Genomic DNA, 24,685 nt, shown 5'->3' with positions numbered 1-24,685 from the left:
TGTTCTTGTTAGCTTTGCTGATCTTCTGGATCCCTTGTTTGGTCATAAACTCTTCCCCTATCCAGAAATCTACAAGATAATTTCTTCCTTATTTTTCTAATCTGCTCATGATGTGACCTTTTATAAATCATGTATGCATTTGAAGTTTATCATGGTATTTCATATAAGATATCGGTCTGCCTCATTTTCTCAGCAGTTTTTTTTTTTTTTTTTTTTTTTTTTTTTTTTTTTTACAAAATCATGAAACTTTACCCATAATAGCTGGGGTCTTTTAATTTATCAAACACTAGACTACTAGGCTTATTTACTTCCATATGCTTGCTATCTACTTAATCTGTTCCACTGTGATCTATTTCTTAAGCAGTAAAATTATGTCCTTATGATTGCTACTTTCTACTAGAATTTGAGAGAGACCTGGTGCTCTTGGGCCCCTTCCCACTTTTTTCATTATTTCCCTTAAGATTCATGATCTTTTGTTCCTAATGATGGGTTTTTTTTTTAAATCACCCTTTGGTAGTTTGATTGGTATGGTTCTGTGCACGGAAATTAAATTAAGTAGTGTTTTCATTTTTATTGTATTGATTCAACCTTGCTTTTCAGTCATTCAATTGTGTCCTACTCTTAGTGATCCAAATGGACCACAAAGTCCATGAGGTTTTCTTGACAAATATATTGGAGTAGATTGTTATTTCCTTCTCCTATGGATTAAGGCAAACAGAGCTTAAGTGACTTGCCCAGCTTCACACAGTAAATATCTGAGATCAGTTTTCAATTTGGGTCTTCTTGATTCCCGCACCAGTATTTTGTCCTCTGAACCATCTAGTGCCTCTTATCAAGCTATTGATGAGTAATTAATATTTTCCCAACTATTTAGATCTGTAGTTCTTTAAACAATGTTTTGAAATTTATATTCCAATAGTTTCTGTGTGAATATGAGAATACAGAATATAATCCCAATGATTATTATATACATTATGTTGTTATTTTAAATTTATTTTCTCAAGCTTTCTTTGAAAACTGGGATTTATTGGTAACGTATTGAAGGAGCTGATGATTTATGTCAGTTTATATTATATTACCTAACTTTGCTGAACTTATTAGCGCTTCCAATTTCCTTTTGTATTAGGCCCTTGGGGGTTTACTCAAAAGTACACCATCCTATCATCTGCAAAAAGTAGTGCTTGTGCTGCTTCTTTGCTTGTGCTTATTCCTTCCATTAATTTTGCCTGTCTTGTTGTTATAACTAGCATTTCTAAGACTGTGTTTAAAAGTGGTAGTTACAGTGTACATCTTACTTAATCTTTGATCTTGTTGGAAAGAACTTTATTTTATCTTCATTACTTATTATACTAGACCTTGCTGTTCTTGTTACTAAAGATAATTAATTATGTTTAAAGTTTTCCTCATATTAAACCAGCACTACATTACTGACCTAAATGTTGATGTAGCTTCTTTGTTGACATTTTCTTTTGGAATATTGGTCTGTTGTTTTCTTTCTCTGTTTTGACTTTATCTGGTTCAAATATCAAGACCATTTTTGTTTCATAGAAGGAACTGAGGTAAAATCATTTCCTTTTAAAGTTTTTGCAAACACATTGTGTAATATTGAAATCAACCACCTATTGAATGCTTGATACTTTTTTTGTGAATCCATTTAATTCCAAGAATTTTTTCTTTGGAAATTAATTTCTGGTTTATTTAGTTTCTTTTTCTGAGACTGATTTGTTTGAAATGTCTATTTCCTTTCATGTTAATCTGGTTATTTTATATATAAGTATTCTTCCATTCCATTTAAGCCGCTCGATTTATTGGTATTGAATTTGGCAGAATTGTTTCTAATAATGTATTTTATTTCTTCTTCATCTGTTGTATATTCTTATTCCTCTTTAATACTTAAAATTTGGTTTTCCTCTTTTTAATTAGATTAGCTAATGGTTTCTCTTTTAATTTTAAAAAAGTTTCTAGTTTAATTTGAAATTCAATGTTATTTATGGTTTGAGTTTCTTTAGTTGTCACCATTTCTGTTTTGATGTTTTGTTTTATTTTTAGTTTTGCTAATTTGATTTGTTTTTTAAATGCAGGCCCAATTCTTCAATCCTTTCTTTCTGCCTTTGGTTGATAAAAGAGTTTAGAGATATGAATTTTCCCTTCAGAACTCCTTCAGCAACATCCTCAAAATTTTGTTTTATTGTCCCTAATCCACTCCATTTTCGAATGGACTGCTGATTGAATACTCCATTTATACAAAGTAAGTTCCACCTACTTTGCCTCCCCCCACTCATTTATTCTTTCCCCATCTTATTCCTCTCTTCTTTTAACTTCATCAAAACATAAGATAAACGTGCCCAGGCCTGCTATCCTCTATGACCTCCTATCACATTCAGATTGTAAAGAAACCCATGTAATATCTCTCCATCCTTATACATTATTTCTTTCAGGTTGTTCACTTGCATTTACTTTTTTATGTTTCTTGTGATTTGTATTTGTATTTGCATTTCTAAGTTTCTACTCAGCTCCTTTTTCTCTGTATAGAATTATACTAACTTTTGCTGGAAATGCTATTTGGTTTTATGCTTCTCTTTCTTGCCTTTTGGAATATCAAGTTCAATGTTTTTGCTCCTTTATTGTAGCAGCTACTGAACCATGGGTGATCTTGACTGTGACTCCTTGGTATCTGACTTTCTTATGCTGTTGGCACTGATTTTTTTCTCTGATCTGATCATTTTCTGTTTTTGCTGCTAGATTCCTAGGACTTTATCCAGCATGCCTCCCCCAAAAGGTCTTAGTGTAGTTTTAAGCTTTAATAAGCAGTAAAATTTAAATTCTAATTTTAGTATCTATTGAAAACTTAAAACCAAACTAATACACTGTATTTTCTTAGGAAGAAATGAGAGGTAGCTATGGGGCACAGTGGATGGAGCACTGTGGAGTCAGGAGGATCTGAGTTCAAATCCTGCCTTAGATGCTTGATTATTACTAGCTGGGTGAGCCTGGGCAAGTCATTTATCCTTGATTGTGTCAAAAGAAAAACAAAAGAAAAAGGAAGAAGAGGAGAAGGAGGAGAAAGAGCAAGAGAGGTGTAATGAGTATATACTTTCATCATCCTCTGGTTCTCTGGTTTTAATAGGTTTGAAAAGTTTCATGATTTCTTATAATATTTCTAACATTTTTGTCATGATTTTCATGCAGCCTAGTAATTATTAAATTATTTTTCCTTGATATAGGTCAATTAATTTTTATATCAAATACCTTAGATTTTCTTTATTTTTAATTCTTTGGATTTTATCTTTGTTTTTCTTGTAACTTTTTGGAGTCATTAACTATTAGTTGAGATTCCTTAATCATTTCTCTACTGATGAAAGGATTTGAGAGTTATATATTTTGGTCAAATGCCTATATATCTTGGATTTGAAATCTTTTCCAGATATATTTAACAGAGATATATTTTCCCATTTGACTGCTTCCTTTCTTATCTTAAATACATTAATTTTGTATAAAAAGTGTTTCTTATATATTTGAAATGATCTATTTTACTTTTCTAATTGCCTCTATCCTTTGTTTCGTTAAGAATTTATCCCCTCTCCATATGTGTGACAGGTATAACATCTTTAGATAATTTTTAATAGTGTTATCTTTAATATTCAGGTCATTTTCCATTTCAAAGTTATCATGAGATGGATAATAAAACACTAATCTAAATGACCAGTGTTTCTTCTAGATGACTTTCTCGTTTTCCCAGAAGTTATTATCAAGTAATTCATATTGTTCCTAGATAATTTATATTTTTATGTTTATCAAACATTATTTCTGATTGTCCTTTAGCTAGTTTGTTCTGTTGATCTACTTTTCTATTTCATAACCTGACCAAACAATTTTGATGACAGTTGCTTTATGATATACTTTAAAGTATAGAAGTACTGTTCATCTTTCCTCTATTTCCCTTCGTACTTTAGGTCTTTTGTTCCTCCATAGGAATTTGCTGATTTTATCTAGCTATGTAAAATATTCTTTTCCTAGTAGGATTGGCGTAACATCAACTCTGCAAATGAGCTTTTCTGAGGTAATCATATATTGGCATCTATCTAAATTCTTTCTTTCTTGTTTTTTCTTTCTTTCTTTCTTTCTTTCTTTCTTTCTTTCTTTCTTTCTTTCTTTCTTTCTTTCTTTCTTTCTTCTATCTTCTCTCTCTCTCTCTCTCTCTCTCTCTCTCTCTCTCTTTCTCTCTCTCTCTCCTATTTTTTCCTACTCACCCAGAGATGCCTCCTACAGTGTCTTCTGGTTGTCACTACTGGTTTGGGGGAGTCAGCTTAAGCAGAATTAATTTTATTCTAGTTTCTCCTCTACTTTAATTCCTTAAGTAGCAATAGTGGATAGAGCACTAGGGTTGGAAACAGGAAATTCTGAACTGCAATCTGGCTTTAGACATTTATTGGCTGTTTGACCCTGCCAAGTCACCTCACCTCTTTTTGCCAAAGTTTCTTCACTTGGAAAATGAGGATAATATTAGCAACTAGCTCATGAGGTTGTTGTGAGGATCAAATAGATTATATTTGTAAAGTGCTTAGCATAGTTCTCGGCACATGGCAGGGCTATGTAAACATGAGTTACATAATTCTTATTATTATTGTATTTCTCATATTCAGAAAATTATGGTGATATTTGATAATCCAGTCTGAAATAGTTTTCCATTTTTGTAGATAAGTTTGTTCTCCTTGTACTCTATCCTGGTGAGAATACATCTGTAATATCATGTTCTCAATGCTCCGTTGTAGGTTGTATATTGATATGGTAAATACTAGGCAGACAATGAGGATGATAAAGAGTCTTGTGTTATGAGGTAGGAACATTGATATAGGACCTCAATATTTAAAAGGGTGTATCTCTTGGAACACGGATGAATCTTGTTCATGATGCCAGAGGGCTGGATTATTAGCAATGACAAAAACTAAATTAGTTTCTTTTAAGTTAGGCCAGGAGAAATTGACTAACAATTAGAGCTACCCCAAAGTAGAATGAACTCCTTTTGGAGTTAATCAGTCATCTGCTATCAAAAGTTCTGCAATTAAAGGATGGATGACCACTTGGCTATGAGAAAGAAGGAAAAGTATGAATTCCTTTTTAGATATGATTTGGACTACAGAACCACAGTGTTTTCTTCTGACTCTGAAGATGTTAGTTTTCTTTAAAATCTTTCTTCAATATATTTATCAAAAGAAAAAAAAATGACCAGAAGATAACTTGAAAGGACTCAGTGTTATACAATGTAAAAAGGACTGGACTTAGATTATTTTGTAAATCATAACCTCTGAGTTTCAGTAGCAGTTCTGCTATTTACCTCCGTGACCTTGGTCATGTTATATAAATTGTCTGAGCCTTGGTTCTGTTGTAAAATTAAGAGGATAAAGTAGGTGCTCTTTTAAGACCCTTAGGCCACTTTTATGCTTCCATGCTTATAGAATGTTATCTTGCTGAATCTACTGTGATATTAATGAACTAATGAAAGAAAACAAAACTTATTTTAGCCCTTATTATGTGCCAGCCATCATGATAAGCCCTGGACTACAAAGAGCAGTACTACCCTCTTCCCTCAAGGATTATGCACTCTAATTGGGGAAGTAACACATGGCAGAGGGTGATGGTCAAGGATGAGAATTTTGGCCTAGGAATATCCAAAGAATGGTGAACGGTGCCATAGAGGAGTAGATCAGCACAACCTCTTCTGAAAAAAAAAATAGCTGATTGATCATGATACTAAATTAGCAACTGGAATAATTAATTTGTCACCTTCTCAACTCTTTAATTTGATGTCACTTTGAGAGGTGGCTTTCTATTTCTGTGTCCTAGTATAAACCTTTGAGGGTGGAGTTCAAGGGAGGGGAAATCCTAAAGTGAAATTTGAGAGGAAGGAATTGTCTTTTATTCCTTCAGAAAGAGGATAGGGACTGGGAAGGTACCCATCTTTGTTGGTATCCAAGGTACACAAGGTCTTTGATGATGAAGAGGAAAGATAAAGGGAAAGAAACAGAAAGAATGAAAGGAATAGATGAGTAAAGATCTTGAAGAATTGTTGCTGTGTAGAAGAGGGCAGTTTGTAGGTGCTAGATGGCCTTGATATGCAATTTAAGCAAAGCAGGAATGATCAGGCCAGGGCCTGGGAACTTGAGAATGGCAAACATTCCAAATAGCCATTGTGGGGAAGATGAGAGAGAGAGATGAAGGGAAACCTTGCCAAGTAGCATTGAGGCCCCAGGGGAAACCAGAAAATCTGAGAAATGTACATACTTTGTAAAGGCAATTGGAGTTAAGTGACGTGGGCAGGGACACACAGCTAGGAAGAAGCTGAGTTCCCATCTGAACTCAGGTCCTGTGGACGCCTGCACTCTTTCCATGGCAACTGCCCCTGAATTCATACACTCTTAAGTGTTTACAATATCTTCTTTTGAAAGTGATTACCAAATCATATTGTTAGCCCTGCTTTTCTTTCCTTCTCTAGTCCCTTCTGGACCTTTGTACCAGATATTTCCACATGGAAGTCTCAGCCCAAATTCACCATATCTAAAAGCAATTTTAGATTTATTATTTCCAACTTTCCACAGACTGACCCATTCTCTTGATAGGCCAATTTCTTATTGGAAACTTTGAAATTGTCTTTGACTTTTCCCTTTCTTTTGGCCTTTTCCTGTCATTTTATGTAGCCACTCAAGCCTACAGATTATTTTTTCATATTTCTTGTCTCTGTCCTTTCCTTTCTTTTCCTCGTGATACTTCTTCATGTCCAACCTCTCAAGAAAACATTACCGGCCTCCTTTTTATATTTATTCATTTTGTCCCTTTTCTTGTCTCTCTCTAGACATCTGTGCCATATTTACCTTCTTAAAACACCATTTGTTTCCTATCAGTTCCCTATTCACAACTTTCCGTCACTTCCTGTTGCTTACTTAGAATAGAATTCAGTTCTCTCCATCTCCTTCAGTCTACTTTTCTGACTGTACCTCCAACTATTCCTCTGCATGAACTCTAATTTCCAAGTAGCCTGGTCAAGTCATTTGCTCCAAAATTACAACCTTTGCTCCTTTACATATTAGAACTTCCCAGGGTCCTCCTTTGGCATTCTGGTGAAACCCATGGCCTCTAATCTTTCTCAGAATCATGTTTGAACATCTTTGAAGGAAATATTACATTTCATTTGGGGGAGGGTAAAGAAAAATAAAACTATCATTTTTCCCCCACTGAGGTTCACAGACCACTTGAACTCTATCAAATTAAGAATTTCATCCTAGTCTCTATTTACCCAAATATCACTCATGCTGCAACTGTCTCAAGGCCTTCTTATTCCTTGAAGCTTCTAACAACCAGTCTAACCCTGTATCAATTTCTCTCCATCCTTTCATTTCCTTTATCACTTCCTTTCTGCTCTTTTCACATTCTGCCTCATGTTATCTAACTTTTCATGTAGGTGTAACTTATTTTACTGACTAGATAGCAAACTTCCCATAAGCTGCAGTCATGGTGGAGTCAGAGGGTTAGAGTTGGAGACATCGCTGTGTCTTCACATGGTTCCTAGTATAATGTTAAACACATAGTGAGTACTTTATAAGGGTTTGAATGGGTGAGTTCAGAAACACTGCTATAGAAAGAGAAATAACATAAAGACTAGGTGGTATATAAAACAGTGCCACCATCTCCTGTTTAGTTGCTTAATGGCCAATTCTTGGGTAATAAAAATATATAAGTGGAACAGTGGTAGTAATGGTATTAGGACCGGTGTGATTACTTTATTATCTTTTAGTTTAAAGCTCGAAACAGACTTGCACAAAAACTATTACCCAGAATTCTCTAGAAGATGGTCCAAGTGGTTTGACTTTGGAGGTAGAATTGGATTGAATGAAAAGTCAAGGCAGCTTCTGAATTTCTTTCTCCCAAAGCCTGTACTAATGTAAACCTTAAGGGTATTAAGATAAAGTTTTTCAGTCGTTTTAGACAGACCTTTGGCCAAGCAATCCTAGAAGCGTTTAATTAGTGCTCTATAATTTTCCAAGAGTACCTAGTAGTTTCCATTTCAATGAATATACCTTTTTTTTTTTAAATTGGAAATGATAATGAAGTAATGGAATAGAATATTCTGACTTTCTCACTGTGGCTTTCCTTTCACAACTGGGTATAATAACTAGGCAGTTGAAATTAAGGACATATTCTATTAATGCTCTTTTTATAAAACTCTCTCCATATATTTACTACCAGATTGACATTACCTTGACCATCTGGGACAAACCACTTACACTTCCTCAGCCCAAGGTTTCTCAGCTATGAAACAAGGGGGTTCAACTAGATGACCTTTGAGGCCCATTCTGGCTCTTGATCTATAATCCTACCCCATAGTTAGGACTCTCTGATGTTATGGTCCTCTCCAGAGAACAAAAGACAACAGCCTCTGTGAGTAGTAGGAGCTGTCCTATGGGGGATTCAACTGGAATTGACCAATTAAAAAACATAGCTTCTCCTGTCTTTTCCTCTCTGAGTAAATGTAAATAGCAATCTTTTCTATTTTATTCAGAAACCCTGAGGGCCTTCCTTCCCCAGGTTTATATACATACGTGTGTGTGTGTGTGTGTGTGTGTGTGTGTGTGTGTGTGTGTGTGTTGGAGGAATGATGTTCCTTTTGGTTTTCTCTCTGAATTTCCATTTTATCTGTCAGGTTTGTTCTTTAGAGGTTGAGCATAACTCTTCCCCTCATGATTGTAGTGTATTCCATAGGATTGGGGACTCTCCTACTTCTCACATACTCCTATCTGGGCTACTCCACAATACTGATTAATCAGTTGATATTTCTCATTATAAGTGAAACATCACTTAGCTCTGATAAAGGCATATTTGCTGAGAAGGTATAGCAAGAACGGAAGTACAAAACTGTCTCCCAAACTGGGGCACACTTTCCCCTTGGCACATACTAGGTACCTGCAGAGTAAACTCAAACTTTAAGTGGTAGATATAAAGCATCCCCACACTAATGTGGGGTACACATCCTCTCTCCTTTATAAAAGGTCTCTGGGGAAAGTAGGCTTGAAGCAAAAGGTACTAAAACACAAATCTTACATGTGACTGAGGATTGTCCCCTGGCCCTGGAAGCTTCTTCTCTCCCTTCTTGGAGTGTCATCATTCCAGTTCAGGGTTTGACGTAGTCACTCATCACTGGATGAGTTCTCTTCTTTGCTTGTAGGCAGCAGTGTTGGCTGGGGCTATTATACCTCCTCCTGTCATTAGGCCCTCATTTTTCCAGCCCTTTATTGAAAAATTCTTGTTCTAAGTCAGGGATTTTTTTTCTCTTTTAATAGATGGAAAAATCAAGTCTTCACTTCATAACCATTCCCTTCTTCTACCAGTAGTACTGTTGGACTACAGTAGTAGGGGTTTTACTTTTTTTCCATTTGGTTTTCTGAGTTAGCTTTTTTCTTTCAGAGCCTCATTCCTAAAATGTGTTCATTTCTCTGCAGTGTTTTTCCTCTGTCTCTTCTCCTCTTGGACTGACCTGACTATCATTCCCTTGAGGACCCAGGGCCAAAACAGTTGGAGCTTCATGTGGTATTTCTTTTCAGTCATGTGCACTGCTGAATCCTAGTTCCTAGCTAAATGTGTAGTTGATATTGTTTCATTGGCTTTGTTAATGCATTTTTGTAGTCATTATAAACCACAGTGCTATATACATGTGAATAATTATTGTTCTGCCTTAGAATTTTTTTTTATTATAGCTTTTTATTTACAAGATATATGCATGGGTAATTTTACAGCATTGACAATTGCCAAACCTCTTGTTCCAATTTTTCCCCTCCTTCCTCCCACCCCCTCCCCCAGACGGCAGGTTGACCGATACATGCTAAATATGTTAAAGTATAAATTAAATACAATATAAGTCTACATGTCCATGTCCAAACAGTTATTTTGCTGTACAAAAAGAATCGGACTCTGAAATACTGTAAAATTAGCCTGTGAAGGAAATCAAAAATGCAGGTGGACAAAAATAGAGGGATTGGGAATTCTATGTAGTGGTTCATACTCATTTCCCAGAGTTCTTTCACTGGGTGTAGCTGATTCAATTCAATTCTGCTCTATTGGAACTGATTTGGTTCATCTCATTGCTGGAGATGGCCACGTCCATCAGAATTGATTATCATATAATATTGTTGTTGAAGGATACAGTGATCTCCTGGTCTTGCTCATTTCACTTAACATCAGTTCATGTAAGTCTCTCCAGGCCTTTCTGAAATCATAATATTCCATAGCATTCATATACCACAATTTATTCAGCCATTCTCCAACTGATGGGCATCCACTCAGTTTCCAGTTTCTGGCCACTACAAAGAGGGCTGCCACAAACTTGTTCACATTTTTTCACAAATTTGTTCACATACAGGTCCCTTTCTCTTCTTTATGATATTTTTGGGATATAAGCCCAGTAGAAACACTGCTGGATCAAAGGGTATGCAGAGTTTGATAACTTTTTGAGCATAGTTCCAAATCTGCCTTAGAATTTGATAGCGCTTTTTAGTGGGCTCTCTCTTCCCTGGAGTTCCTACAAAATTCTCTGGGAAAGAGAAAAAAGCCACAACTATTGGGTCTGAAATACACAAAATGATCAATGATTACACTGATGAAATCACACCTGAACCCAAACCAATTTTGCATTAGACATATTCTCGTACTGATGATATACAAAAGGGAATCTTTTGCTCATCTTATTACCAGTCTTCAATTCACCACCAGGACCTCCAAAGCAGTACTGTGCAAGTACTCAAGAAAATGAAAGCTTATTACAGCTTCAAAGGGAGGATGGACTGTACTTTCCAAACACTAACTAGACCTTTTTCTATATGCCAGATGACCTGAGATTAAGGCCCACAGATATCAGATTTTTTTTTGATGGATGGTAGTCTTAAAGGTAAACAAAAAGAAAAAAACCCCACAGAATTGTCCTACTCTATACTATTCCACAGTCACAATCATATGCTCATGAATTTATATCAGTATAATTTATTTACCTTTCAATACACTGTCTCTTCACAAATGGCAGTCTGATTCCAGGATAATGAGGTATAATCTGTTAACATACAGAGTAAAAGCCATCACATGGTGGTGATTTGCTAGCGAGATCAGAGAAGTCATCTTACCTTTGAAAAGGCAGTGGAAAATGTGAGCTGCTAAAATGCCAACTGTATTAAATGTAATCAACATTTAGTTAATGAAGGCCTAATTAACTCTTCTGAGATGGATCCCAAAGTTATGGACACAGGGCATTGGAGATGGCAAATCTCTAATTTAGCACTGACTTTTTGGGAAACGTGCTTAGAATATCTTTGACGTTTTGCCTATCAGCTGTGGAGTCCTTTATCTTCAAAATAGGACTTCATTTATTTTTGGTTGTTCACTTCAGCTGTTTATACCACATATTTTGGGGACAAATAAAACATTGGGTGTGCCGCCAACTTTAGAAGTTATATGGCTTAGTGGGTTCTTATGGATGCACCGTGAGTTATCAATAACCTTGTGTTTGAAATATTTGCTTCGATTCCACATCACCATTGAAAATTTGAATCAATAGTCTTTCCACCCCAAAAGAGAAAAGCTAATGATCAGGCGTTATTTTTATGGGGTTGGGCATGTTATATTGAAATATATATCAGGGTAGACAAAATTGATCTCAGATTTGATTGATGGAAAACATTAATTTATGATTGGGGGTTCTATTAGATACTACATTTATGTATCAGACATATAGGAATTTATGGTGCATAGCTTCCTCTTGTCCAGTGAAAATGAGATGAGGAATAGGAATAAAATTTTGGTTCAATATGATGCTGAGTGAAATGAGCAGGACCAGGAGATCATTATATACTTCAACAACAATACTATATGATGACCAGTTCTGATGGATCAGGCCATCCTCAGCAACGAGATCAACCAAATCATTTCTAATGGAGCAGTAATGAACTGAACTAGCTATGCCCAGAAAAAGAACTCTGGGAGATGACTAAAAATCATTACATTGAATTCCCAATCCCTATATTTATGCACACCTGCATTTTTGATTTCCTTCACAAGCTAATTGTACAATATTTCAGAGTCTGATTCTTTTTCTACAGCAAAATAACGTTTTGGTCAGGTATACTTATTGTGTATCTAATTTATATTTTAATATATTTAACATCTACTGGTCATCCTGCCATCTAGGGGAGGGGGTGGGGGGGGTAAGAGGTGAAGAATTGGAACAAGAGGTTTGGCAGTTGTTAGTGCTGTAAAGTTACCCATGTATATATCCTGTAAATAAAAGGCTATTAAATAAAAAAAAAATTGGTTCAATAAAGCCTTTTCTCGTGGCCCATCTTCAATTTACTTCTGATACTTCTCTTTTAGAAACATTCCTTAAAAGTGACCTTGCTTCTGGGAGAGAATTAGACAAGATCCTGTACAATAAAATGTCTTATATTTATATGGCAGTTTTCAATTTGCAAGTTTCAAGGCAATGCTTCACCAAACTTTATTTCAAATCTGTACCAAGGAACTTAATATTATGATCTCTGCTTTTACGGAGAGGGGAGATGTGATGGAGAGATAGAAGAAAAAGCCTACATTCTCTTTAGTTTCTGGCTGGTCAACTTTCTCTCCAATCATAATTCTTTGTCAGGACATCTCCTAAGAAACCTTTTCCCCTGCCCAACTGTTTTAGCTTCCATGCCTTTTTTGGCCATACCTGGAAGCATGAAAAGTAAATTGCCTCTTTGCTGTATTATAGTTAAACAGACAGCTCAGGGAGCTATAGTAAAGAAGGAGTGATGTTGGGAATAACGCTGCTCAAGAGTTGCGCTCTTCCTAATGTGAACATGCTATTCACGGAGACAGATTCCAGCTCCACCACATTTCTTTTCATCTGCTTCATAAGCTCTTGTGCACAGTTTCTCCTAAGTCCTTCATCATGGATATGTTCACCGATGCTAAAGACCTTCCTCAGGGACTTTGAATGTTTGGTGTGTTACGTGATTCATAAACATAATCATAGTGCTGAAAAGTAGTTGTTTTTTGGCTAGAGAACATCTCAGGATAATTAAAAGTGCTGCACAATTTCCACAAAACAATTCAGTTTTCTTTTTTGCTCCTGTTTCATTTTGGACCCAACTGTTTATCCAGCAGCTGTTTAATGATAGATTATCTCATTGGAGTTCCCACCCATTCATATCTTAGTATTAGACTGATGCAATGTAGATTGGTAGATTGCTGCTTATAGACTGTCAATTATATCAAGCAGGTCTGGAAACTTTCTAGGGCTTGATGCCATCCGCTCAATGTTGTCTACAAACAGAAAGCCTCCTGAGGCTGTCACCATCTAAAGAGTTCTGTTCAGCATGTCTTGCCTGCATATGCTGAGCAACACACTGTTGGTAAGTATGCATTTCCTTGCTCTGTGTTTCGTTTGACTTGACATTTAGAACCTGTAATCTTCTCTCTAAAATGTAATGTTCTCTCTTGAGGTTTTCTTGGGGTCTTTGGGAGCCGCCTTCATTTCAGTTGGGTAATCACCAGGCAAGTAGCCAGGGATTAAAGTCCAAATCCTTTATTGTCTCCTTCAAAGTCTTATCTCCTTCACTTGGGGCTAGACTAGTTTTCTGGAGGCCTTTCGGATCTTGGTTTCAGTGGAGAAGTGAAGGAGGAGAGCCTGCCACCACTTCTCTGCCTTCCCTAGTTTTGATTCTGGCTGAGTTTGCCCAAGCTTATAAGCTCTTTTATCATAGGTGTGAATCTTATGGAACTATATTAAGTACTAAGTACATGTACTGAATTAGAGAACTGTTAAATACCATGCTAAGTAACTATTGTCTCTATCAATTCCACTGAGTTAGCACCTTGTAAGAATCCTTGTTTCAAATTCAGAGTCCTGACCTGTAACAAGAACCAATGGATCACTAATAATAATAGTAATTATAGCTAGCACTTTGAGATTTATAAAGCACTTTCCAAATATTATTTCATTTGACCCTCACAGAAACCCCTGGAAATAGGTGATATTATCATCCCCATTTTACACTTGAAGGAACTGAGGCAGACAGGTTAAGTCAGTTTCCCAGAATCATGGGCTAATATGTGTCTGAGGCTGGTTTTGAACTCAGATCTTCCTGACTTTAAGCTCAGCACTCCATCTCTTTTACAACCTAGCCAGACAGTGATATTTATGTTTGTATCTATGAAGGCTACACTAATGGGCCTATTGAAATGCAATCTATTTTTAAGACCCAGATCATATACCAACGCCTGCAGGAAACTCCCTGATTGCTTCCAGATGAAAGTGAGTATTCCTTCAACTTGGGCACTACTTTGTGACATTTCGTGACTTCAGTAGATGATGTGATTTTGAGCAGGTCGACTGTGAGAGTGATAATTTGAGTTCAACTCATTTGGGGCATTGCTTTTTAAAGTATATTCATAGGATTTCTGTTAAATGATGCAGGTGTTGCCTTTTAAATCTCTAACAACCAGAATATTGATTGCAAGTTACTTCATCAAGCATTTATCAAACACCTATTAGATGCCAGGCATTGTGCTGAAGAGTGAGGATACAAAGGGGAAGGCCAACAACAGTTACTAGTTTGAAAATTGGTGTAAGTCTTTTTGTGGCCTTGTTCGTGCTGGATAGTGCCAATTATGTATATAAAGTGAATTTGGAGACCCTAAAAGCTAACTTATTTTCAGCATCTCCTCACTAAGGGCTAGTTACAGATTTCATAACAAAGGAGGGATGGAGAGACTTTGAAGAAAATATTATGGTGTCTCTAACAACTTATCCATACTAAACTCATCATTTAAAAATATAATAGCATTTTATTTTTCCAAATACATGCAGAGATAGTTTTTAACATTCACTCTTGCAAAACCTTATGTTCCAAAGTTTTCTCCCTTCCCCTCCCCCTAGACAACAAGCAATACATATGGGTTAAACATGTGTAATTCTTCTAAACATATTTCTTTATTTGTCATGTTGTGCAAGAAGAATCAGATCAAAAGGTTAAAAAAAAGAAAGAGAAAAAAAATCTGAGCAAGCAATCAACAACAACACTAAAAAAGTGAAAATACTGTTAATCCATGTTCAGTCTCCCCAGGCCTCTCTCTGGATGCAGACAGCTCTCTCCATCACAAGTCTATTGGAATTGGGCTGAATCACCTCATTGTTGAAAAGAGACACATCTGTCAGAATTGATCAGCATATAGTCTTGTTGTTGCTGTATACAAAGTTCTCTTGGGTCTACTCATTTCACTGAGCATCATTTCATGTAAGTCTCTCCAGGCCTTTCTGAAATCATCCTGCTGATTGTTTCTTATAAAAAAAACAATATCCCACAACATTCATGTACCGTAGCTTATTCGGCCATTCTCCAACTGATGGGCATCCACTCAGTTTCCAGTTTCTGGCCACTACAAAGAGGGCTGCCACAAACAGTTTTGCACATGTGGGTCCCTTTCCCTCTTTTAAGATCTCTTTGGGATAGTGTCCCAGTAGAAATACTGCTGGATCAAAGGGTATGCACAATTTGATAACCCTTTGGGCATAGTTCCAACTTAGTCCAATAATAATAATAAAATAAAATATACCAAATAAAGGAAAAAAGAGTTCAAGAGGAAAAAAATAATATCATTGTTTATGTCTAAGTTATGGATCCATTTTGACCTTATCTTGGTACACAGTGTTAGGTATTGGTCACTGCCTAGTTTCTGCTATACTGTTTTCCAGTTTTCCCAGCAATTTTTGTCATATAGTGAGTTCTTATCCCAGTCTTTGAATTTAGCAAACACTAGATTACTAGTCATTGACCATTTTGTCTTGTGAATCTAACCCTGTTCCACTGATGGACATACTCTATGAAATATCCTTAGAACTGCTTGCCATAATCTAGATAAGGAATATATTTGTACCTCTTGGTCTTTCTTGGAGACCTAGCCTATCTATATACCATATTTTATTATTTATACCACTTAATATTATTTTTATGTTGTAATGACTGAGTCACAGGAGCCTATAATCTCTGAAGAAATGAAAGTGAATATCACCTCCATGACAATTGAAAGGACACAGTCAGAGGAGATCTTCTAGACCTTCTAGTTCTTCTCATTTTACAGAGGAGGAAACTGAGATTCAGGGAGGGGAAGATACTTGCCCAAAGGCACAGAGGTAGTGATTATTTGAACCTATGTCTCCTGACTCTACAGTGTTCTTTCCACTACACCATAGTGTCTCCCTTAAACTGGTGAACTTAAAACAAAAGTGGCCTAGCTGTACCAGGTTTCAAACTATATTATAAAGCAGCAATCATCAAAACCATTAGGTACTGGCTAAGGAATAGAGTAGTGAATCAATGGATTATTTCCCATCATTGCCAAGCCATTCCAACACTGACCTAAACTTTGAGATCAAAGAACCTAATTTTTATCACCAACTGAATGAATTCTGTGACAAATGCATTTAGGAAGTTGCAGAAGCTTTCCTTATGGAGGTAGCCTAGAACAAGATCTCTCCATGCAGGCAAGACAGCCACTAAATCACTGTTGCCTTGCGTTCCAAGAGGCTAGGAGGGAGCAACTGCACCATGGCTTGCAAAGATACTTCCTTATGCTGCAGGCCTTTTGTTTGCCCTCAAGTCAGACTATCTTATCTCTCCCCCTCCAGGTAGTTCAAAAAGCCCTGGAAATCATAGTGGCTGAAACATCCTTCATCTTCAAATGTTAGCCTTACTCTAACTTGTGAAGGCTGAGCCTTCACGGAATGGCCTGTGCTAGCATCCAGGCCTATTTTTCCTAGAGGCCTTTTGGCTTTGCTTTCCCCAGAGACCATCTGCATTATATCAGCTCCCTTGATTCCAATGGCCCCAAGACATGTTTGTTTTTCCCTTTGAAATCCTTGCCCAGCACTAGCCCACACAGGAAGAAAGTTGTGTTGTTTGCTTTTGATTTGTTTTTCCTATGTGAGGGCTGCATCCAGCTCTTAACTAGATGGTTTCTCTGATGAATCTGTGCCAGAATAGTTTTTCAGGATCCTTTTCCTACAGCTGTACTGTAACATTATTCTCTTTGAGCAGTACTAATATGTGACAATTGCTATCAAAAGTAAAAGAAAAGAGAATTCTCTCAGAAAGAGAGTGAAATTTTTCCAAATGTCAGAGGGAGCAAAAGTCTTGTGGGCAAAGAAGATTCGAGAAACTAGGATTATTCAGATTAAAGAGGGGAAGGCCAACCGATGATGTTTCCAAATTTCTACAGGGCTCTTCAAAAGCCACTGATGGCTGGCTGGCCTTTGAGATTTCCAGAAAATGAAAATAAACTTTTTTTGAGATACTGGATTTGGCATTTAAAAGAATTGTCTTCTACAGGAATTACATTTCGATTCCTTGCCCCTTGTCCAGGTGTACTTTTAAAAAGAAGATGGCTGGGGAAAAACCTACAGCCAATGTTTATGATAAAGGGCTCATTTCTGAAATATATAGAGAACTTTGTCAAATTTATAAGAATACAAGTCATTTCTCCATTGATAAATGGTCAAAGGATATGAACAGATGATTTTCAGATGATAAAATTAAAGCTATCTATAGTCATATGAAAAAAATCTAAATCACTATGGATTAGAGAAATACAAATTAAAACAACTCTGAGGGGCCACATCACACATCTCAGATTGCCTAAAATGACAGGTAAAGATGATGAAATTTGGAGGCGATGTGAGAAAAATGGAATACATTGTTGGTGGAGTTGTGAACTAGTCCAGCCATTCTGGAGAGCAATTTGGAACTATGTTCAAAAAGTTATCGAACTGTGCATATCCTTTGATCCAGCAGTGTTTCTACTGGGTTTATATCCCAAAGAGATCTTAAGGAGGGGAAAGGGACCTGTATGTGCCAAAATGTTTGTGGCAGCCCTTTCTGTAGTGGCCAGGAACTGGAAACTGAGTGGATGCCCATAAGCTGGGGAATGGCTGAATAAGTTATGGCAAATGAATGTGATGGGTTATTAATTGTTCTATAAAAAACGACCAGCAGGATGAATACAGAGAGGCTTGGAGAGACTTACATGAAATGATGCTGAGTGAAGTGAGCAGAACTAAGAGGTCATTGTACATGGAAATAGCAAGATTATATGATGATCAATTCTGAGAGACGTGGTTCTCTTCAACATTGAGAGGATTCAAACCAGCTCCAGTTGTATAGTGATGAAGAGAATCAGCTACGCCCAGAGAGTAAACTATGGGAAGTGAGTGTGGATCACAACATAGCATTCTCACTCTTTCTGTTGTTGTTTGTATTTTTTCTTTTTGATCTGATTTTTCTCGTGCAGCAAGATAATTATATAATTATGTATCCATATATTGTATTTAACATATGCACTGGGACAGAAAGCCCTCTAAAGCAAAGCTTGTTAAACTGTGGGTTGTGATCCCACGTAAGGTCAATATAACTGAATATGGGAAGGGTCACAAAAACTTGGCAGTAGTAAAAAGTATCAATTATTCCACCAAGATTTAACCCTTGCTATGTCATGTCAGGGTATTATTTTTACTTGGTGGTAGGACTAACTGGAACGGATGCAATTGGTGCATTTCATGATAGCATTTTCTATAGCTTAGTGCTGCCACAGCTGGTTGGGATATATAGAGAAATGTGGTAGGTGCCAAGTGCTAGATGTAACCTTCAACGAAATGCATTTTTCCTTATCCCCTTAGTTAATTTTTTTTGTTAGGATGTTACATTGAATTCACACTCAACAACATGAAAATCTTTGTGCATAATACTGAACTTTCCAAACTGGAAAAATGGTGTTTTTTCCTTTTGTTAGGAAGAAAGTGTTTCACAAACACAATCCGTGAGGAGTGAGAGAGTGCTGAACGTAAATAATTCAGAAGTAAGAGGACTGAGTTTATTGGTTTGTTTGCTTACTTATTATCTTGTGAGACACTCAGGGTTAAGTGACTTGCTCAGGGTCAAACAGCTAGTAAGAGTTGAGTGACTGAGGCCAGATTTGAATTCGGGTTCTTCTGACTCCAGGGCTGGTGCTCTCTCCACTGCCGTGCCACTTCCCTGCCCCAGGACTCAGTTCATAAATATGTATTAAACCTAAAGAGGAACTCTGATATTTTCTTAGACGTGGCTGCTAGGAGAACCAAAAAGAATTTTCTGGTTAAGTATCTGATGCCATAGACCTGAGCGGCCCAGCAAATCCATGTGGTTTCTAAGCAACACTAAAGATACATGAAAATATTGCATATTGCTTGGGAAATGTTTTAGGACATTTTTTTGCAATGATTTCTTTGGAATTTGAAGTACATTTGTTTTGGTATAGTGGAGAGACAAGTAAATTTGGAGTTCAAAGACCTGGGTTCTAATTCCAGTCCTGGCTATGTGACCTTGAGGAAGTCATTCTTCTTCTTTTGGCCTTCAGTTTCTTCACCTTTAAAATGAGATGGTTGGACAAAATGGCCTCTTGGGCCCTTTCCACTGGTGAAATGGTCAATGCCAAGCCCACCCCCATCAAAAGGTTTTCTTATTCATTGAGCGACTATAGGTGTGCCCAGCCTTTCATTTGGAAGAAATAACATTGGTACTTTTAGAGTCCAAAAGTAGGAATGGGTGTGTTCAGAGCTGGCCCAATTAATGTAGGATCAATGAGTGAGCAGTTGGCCCCTTTCTAGCCAAGAAAAAAAAATCAATGGTGATGAATTTTCTTGGAGAACACATATGGATAGGAAGTGAGATACTGAAGACAAGGAAATGTCACATGCAGATATCTGCCCACAAGAAAACAGAATCGCATGCCCAGGAAATTTGGAAAGTTGTCACATCTGACAGTTCTTAACATGGCAAATTAACCTCCTATGAATATTTGCCTGTCATTTGAACTCAGAGAACAACAGCCATGGTGCTTTGATACAATCCTAAAAGGTGAAGCGTCACTTAAAAACAGATGCTCAAAAAATTGTACTCTTCCTAGTGTGGTTCTTTTGGGAGGTTGGGGTGCTCTTGCTGGATAATATCTTTGCGACATATGTTTACAAAATCCGAGAGCTTGTCAGAAAGGAAATGTTGAAGCTTACTCACTTTCTTTATGCCCTTCAAGAACGCTTGGCATTTGCATTGAGCTCCAGAAGCTCAGCGTGATTGGGAAGCCATTTACTGGTGTTCGCAATCCCGGCCTCCAGACAAATGTGGCAGAATCGTGAGGCACTTTAGAAGATGGTGTAAAAAACTTCTGCTTTCGATGAAAACCAACATGCACTTAGTAAGCACCTATTACATATCAGTCACTGTGTTAAGTATCAGGATATAAAGATAAAAGTGAAATAGTCCCTGACCTCAAGGAATTTAAATTAAAGAGTTCATGAGTGGGAGAAATACAAAATCAGCTTTCATTGAAAGACCAAATCAAGGAATGAGTTTAGATTTTACTCTATAGGTACTGGGATATGATCCAGCCTTTATGACACAGTATTTTATCATCGAATTTGAACCTCTATGTTGCACAGGTTAGACAGAATAAAAACTGGATAGAGGGGAACAGATTAGCAGGCTTTTGTAGTAATTCACAGGAGAGGTGATGAATACCTGAATTATAATGATTACTATGTGTACAAAAAGAAGGGGATGGACAGGACCAGCAGTAGGGGGAGAACTGAGAACTGATAAGACTCAGCATTTGGTATGGGAAGTGAGTAGAGAGGAAAAATTGAGGATGATTGCAAACTCTGATGCCCAGAAGAATAGTAGTACCTTCAAGAAAAATGAAGAGTTTAGGAAGAGGGGTTGGAATTCATCTTTAGACATGTTGGGTCTAATGTGACTTATGGAACGTCCAAATATTTCCATCCGAGTGTTAGAGATGTATGACTACAGGTCAAAAAAGAGATGTGAGCTGTGGGTGTCTATATTTGGGAGCCAGCTGCATATAGGAGATGGTTGAACCTGAGGGAGTTGATGAGATTTCTGTGAAAGAGGAAAAGAAAGGTTGGAAGGAGCCCTGGCTACACCCACACATAGAAACAGGACGTGGAAGAGGGGTGGAGAAAGATTGATAGCAAAAGAAACATTACAGAGAGGTATCCAGAAAACTTATGGAGAAGAGGATTTCTAGAAGAAGGGCTGCTCAGTGCTTTCAAATGGTGCAGAAGTAACTTCTGGCAAAGATGAAGACTGAAAATACTCCCATGTATTTAATTATGAAGAGCTCAGTGATGACCTTGGAGGGAGTAGTTGCAGTCGTAGAAGTAGACATGGAAGGCAGATCACAAGAGGGTAAGGGATGAATGGTGAGAAAGTAAAGGCAATGAGTCCAGACAACTTTTCTGAAGAAATGGGCTGTGAAGAGAGAAGAAATACGGATAAGACAAGGTGGTAGGATCAGGGGAATTTTTTTTAGAGGGGGGGAGACAACGATCTGAGCATGCTTATAAATAATGGAGAAGGAAGGAACTAGTGGCTAAGAATTTGAAAATTAAGGAAATGGGACAATGAGAGAACAAATTCCTGAAAGAGAAGTGAGTGGGGGGGGGATTTAGAGAACAAACTTCCTTCCTCCCTCCCTTCCTTCCTTCTTTCCTTCCTTCCTTCCTTCCATCCTTCCTTCTTTCCTTCCTATTTGAGCTGAAAAAAGTATATTATAAATCTCAAATGACTATATATATATATATATATGTGTGTGTTTATGTATATGGGGATGTGTGTATGTATACACATAGATAGAAAGATGCAAGCTCTTATTAAAATGAATAGTACTTAGCACCTTAAGCTCAGCATTGGAGTAGAAAGACCTCTGGCCTGAAGACCCAGAGCTCTGAATTCTTCCCTCTTACTCTGTGATAAAGAAGGCTTGAAGTGACTTGAATAAGTGACTTTGCTTTTTTGTACCTCAGTTTCCCAAACTATACAGTGAGAAGCTAAGGGTGATGATCTATACAGATACATCTATACAGATGATCTCTAAGGGGCTTTCTAGCCCTCATAGTCTTACTCTAAAACCCCTCATTCACAAGTGTTAGATATAGTCCTTGCTCTTAGGGAGGCTAAACAGCCTCCTCTTATTTGTGTTTCCATGATTACTTTGTGGAAGAAATCCTTTCCTCAGAGTTCAGAGACTAAGTTCAGCTCAGCCTGTCTTTGAGTGATTACAACTTTGGAATGAATGGAATCTGAATAAATGAGATTTTTATTGCAGTAAGTTATACATTTAGGTTTTTGAATGCTGCTGCATCCTTTGGGCTGTTCTAACAGGATTGGCCACTGGAATTAGAAATCAGCCTGAAAGGAAGAAATAATGTCAGGAAAAGCCATTCAGGAAGTATTGTTCTTCTGGCTCTTGATATTGATTTTTCAGACACATCATCCCACTGACACCTCTAGCAGGGAGAGGGGAGGATGAAAATGCATGAGCGGGTAAAGCTATAGAAACCTATCCCTAAGGTTGAATTAGTGCCTGAATCACCTTTATGACATATCTAGTACCAATTAACCAGCCCACTGCCCTGAGGAAATCAGGCGCCATTCTGATTTTCTGTTCTTCATTCTCAATAGGATTGCAGAGGGGAGAAAAAGGTGCTTTTAATCTTTCTCATCTGCTTATGTGCTTTTCTTTCCCAATGAAGTGGGAGGTGTGAACATAAAATGAGCAGAGAATTTGGTCTTTTAGAGGAACACTGTTTATAACTTAGAGAAAATGTCAACTAATATGTCTTCTAAAAATATCCAATTATCACTATAGTCACATTTACCACCCTTCTCCCTCACTTCAGTAGGGTTCAAGTAGTGGTGCTTGCTGCTTTTGGGGGAAGTGGAAAGAGTTATCAGCTTTGGTGGACTGCTAGCCTTACTGCCATAGCCTTTCTGGCTTGGGGCCTGTCCAGCCCCTTAATGCCTGAAAGCTATGACCAATAATATCCACTCCCTCTTCCTGACCTCTGAGACTCCATTCTAAGTAGATTTGTGGTCCAGACAAAGAACCCCCTTAGGTTGCCAGAAGTTGGTAGTGAAAAAGATAAGGTATACCCAGGAGGAGGAAGAATGTTAGGAAAAATGAGGGTCAGTAAGCATAAGTATGCTTTGTTCCTTCAAATCTCCTCCGTGTTTTGCCTTAGCTTCTGTTTGTGTGACAAAATATGGTAGATGACTTGGAAGAGACCAAGCAAAGAGAGGCTGGATTTTTTCTAAAACGTATCATATTCTTTCACAATACTGCCTTTGAATGTGAAACCAAGAAGCCTACAATGAGTCTGCTTCTCACTGAGTTAATGAAAGGAAGGTGCTTTGTGGATATTAAAGTACTTGAGGATTGTTCTTGTTGTTTGAGTCATTTCAATCCAATGTGATTTTTCATACCCTCTTTTGGAGTTTTCTTCACAAAGATATTAGAGCAGTCTGGAATTTCTTCCTCCAGCTCATGTTACAGATGAGGAAACTGAGGCGAACAGGATTAAGTAACTTCTCCAGGGTCACACAGCTGGTAAGTAGTCAGATTTGAACTCAGTCTTCAAGATTCCAGATCTGGTAGTCTATCCACTGTTAATCTGCAAGGGAAGGTCTGGTAGAGAAAAGAAAATTCTCTTTAAGTTTACTTCAATTTTCCCTTCCCTTAAACAGGAATCAAACCATCCTTTTAGGTATTAGGTATGTCTTTACTTGGCATCTTCCCATGAGTGCCAAGAAATCCTGTAAGTTCTCTCAGCTCATGAGTATTCTTTGGCCACTGGTTTTGACATGGCCTTGTCTTGGCCCCGAGGACATTCTTCCTTTCATGAAAGCTCCGGGAACCATACCCCTCGTCCTTTTTGTTTTCCTTAAACACTGCTGTTCAAAAAAGTTCCCATGTTGTCGGAAAATGCAGGAAGCTCTATTCTATACGTTGTGTTCTTTACATATTCTGTGTTCTAGCTAGACTGCTATTAGTTGTTGTCTGAACTCAACATCCTACCTGTGAGCATTTGTCCAAGCTGTCCCCAGTGTCAGGAATATATTCTTCTGTTCTATATGTTTAAGAATACTTATTTTCTTTTCAGGTTCAGTTCGGGTGCTACTTCTATATAACCTTTTCTGGTCCCTCTACCTCTTGTCCCAATCCCCACCTAGGGAATGGTGGATATGTAATATGAAATGAGATAATTCCTCCTTAAATGTTGCTAGAGCATTCATTTAGGGTTTCTTCTACACCTCAAATCAATTTCTATTTTGTATTCTCATCTTTCTGAATATAAATCTCTTGCCATCTCACCCTATTAACTCCAAAATGTAAGTTCCCTGAGGTTAAGGACCCAGTGCCTAACTTAGCACCTTGCATATACCAGGCACTTATAAATACTTGTTAAATTGAAATTGTAGACATATGACCAAGCAGACTATGACTTTATTTTTTTTTCTTTTTTTATTTAATAGCCTTTTATTTACAGGATATATGCATGGGTAACTTTACAGCATTAACAATTGCCAAAACTCTTGTTCCAATTTTTTACCTCTTACCCCCCCCACCCCTTCCCCCAGATGGCAGGATGACCAGTAGATGTTAAATATATTAAAATATAAATTAGATACACAATAAGTATACCTGACCAAAACGTTATTTTGCTGTACAAAAAGAATCAGACTCTGAAATAGTGTACAATTAGCTTGTGAAGGAAATCAAAAAT

Source organism: Sarcophilus harrisii, chromosome X, assembly GCF_902635505.1.
Source record: "Sarcophilus harrisii chromosome X, mSarHar1.11, whole genome shotgun sequence".
NCBI classification, from domain to species: Eukaryota; Metazoa; Chordata; class Mammalia; order Dasyuromorphia; family Dasyuridae; genus Sarcophilus; species Sarcophilus harrisii.
The sequence above is the reverse complement of the archived record's forward strand: the minus strand, read 5'-3'. Positions refer to the sequence as shown.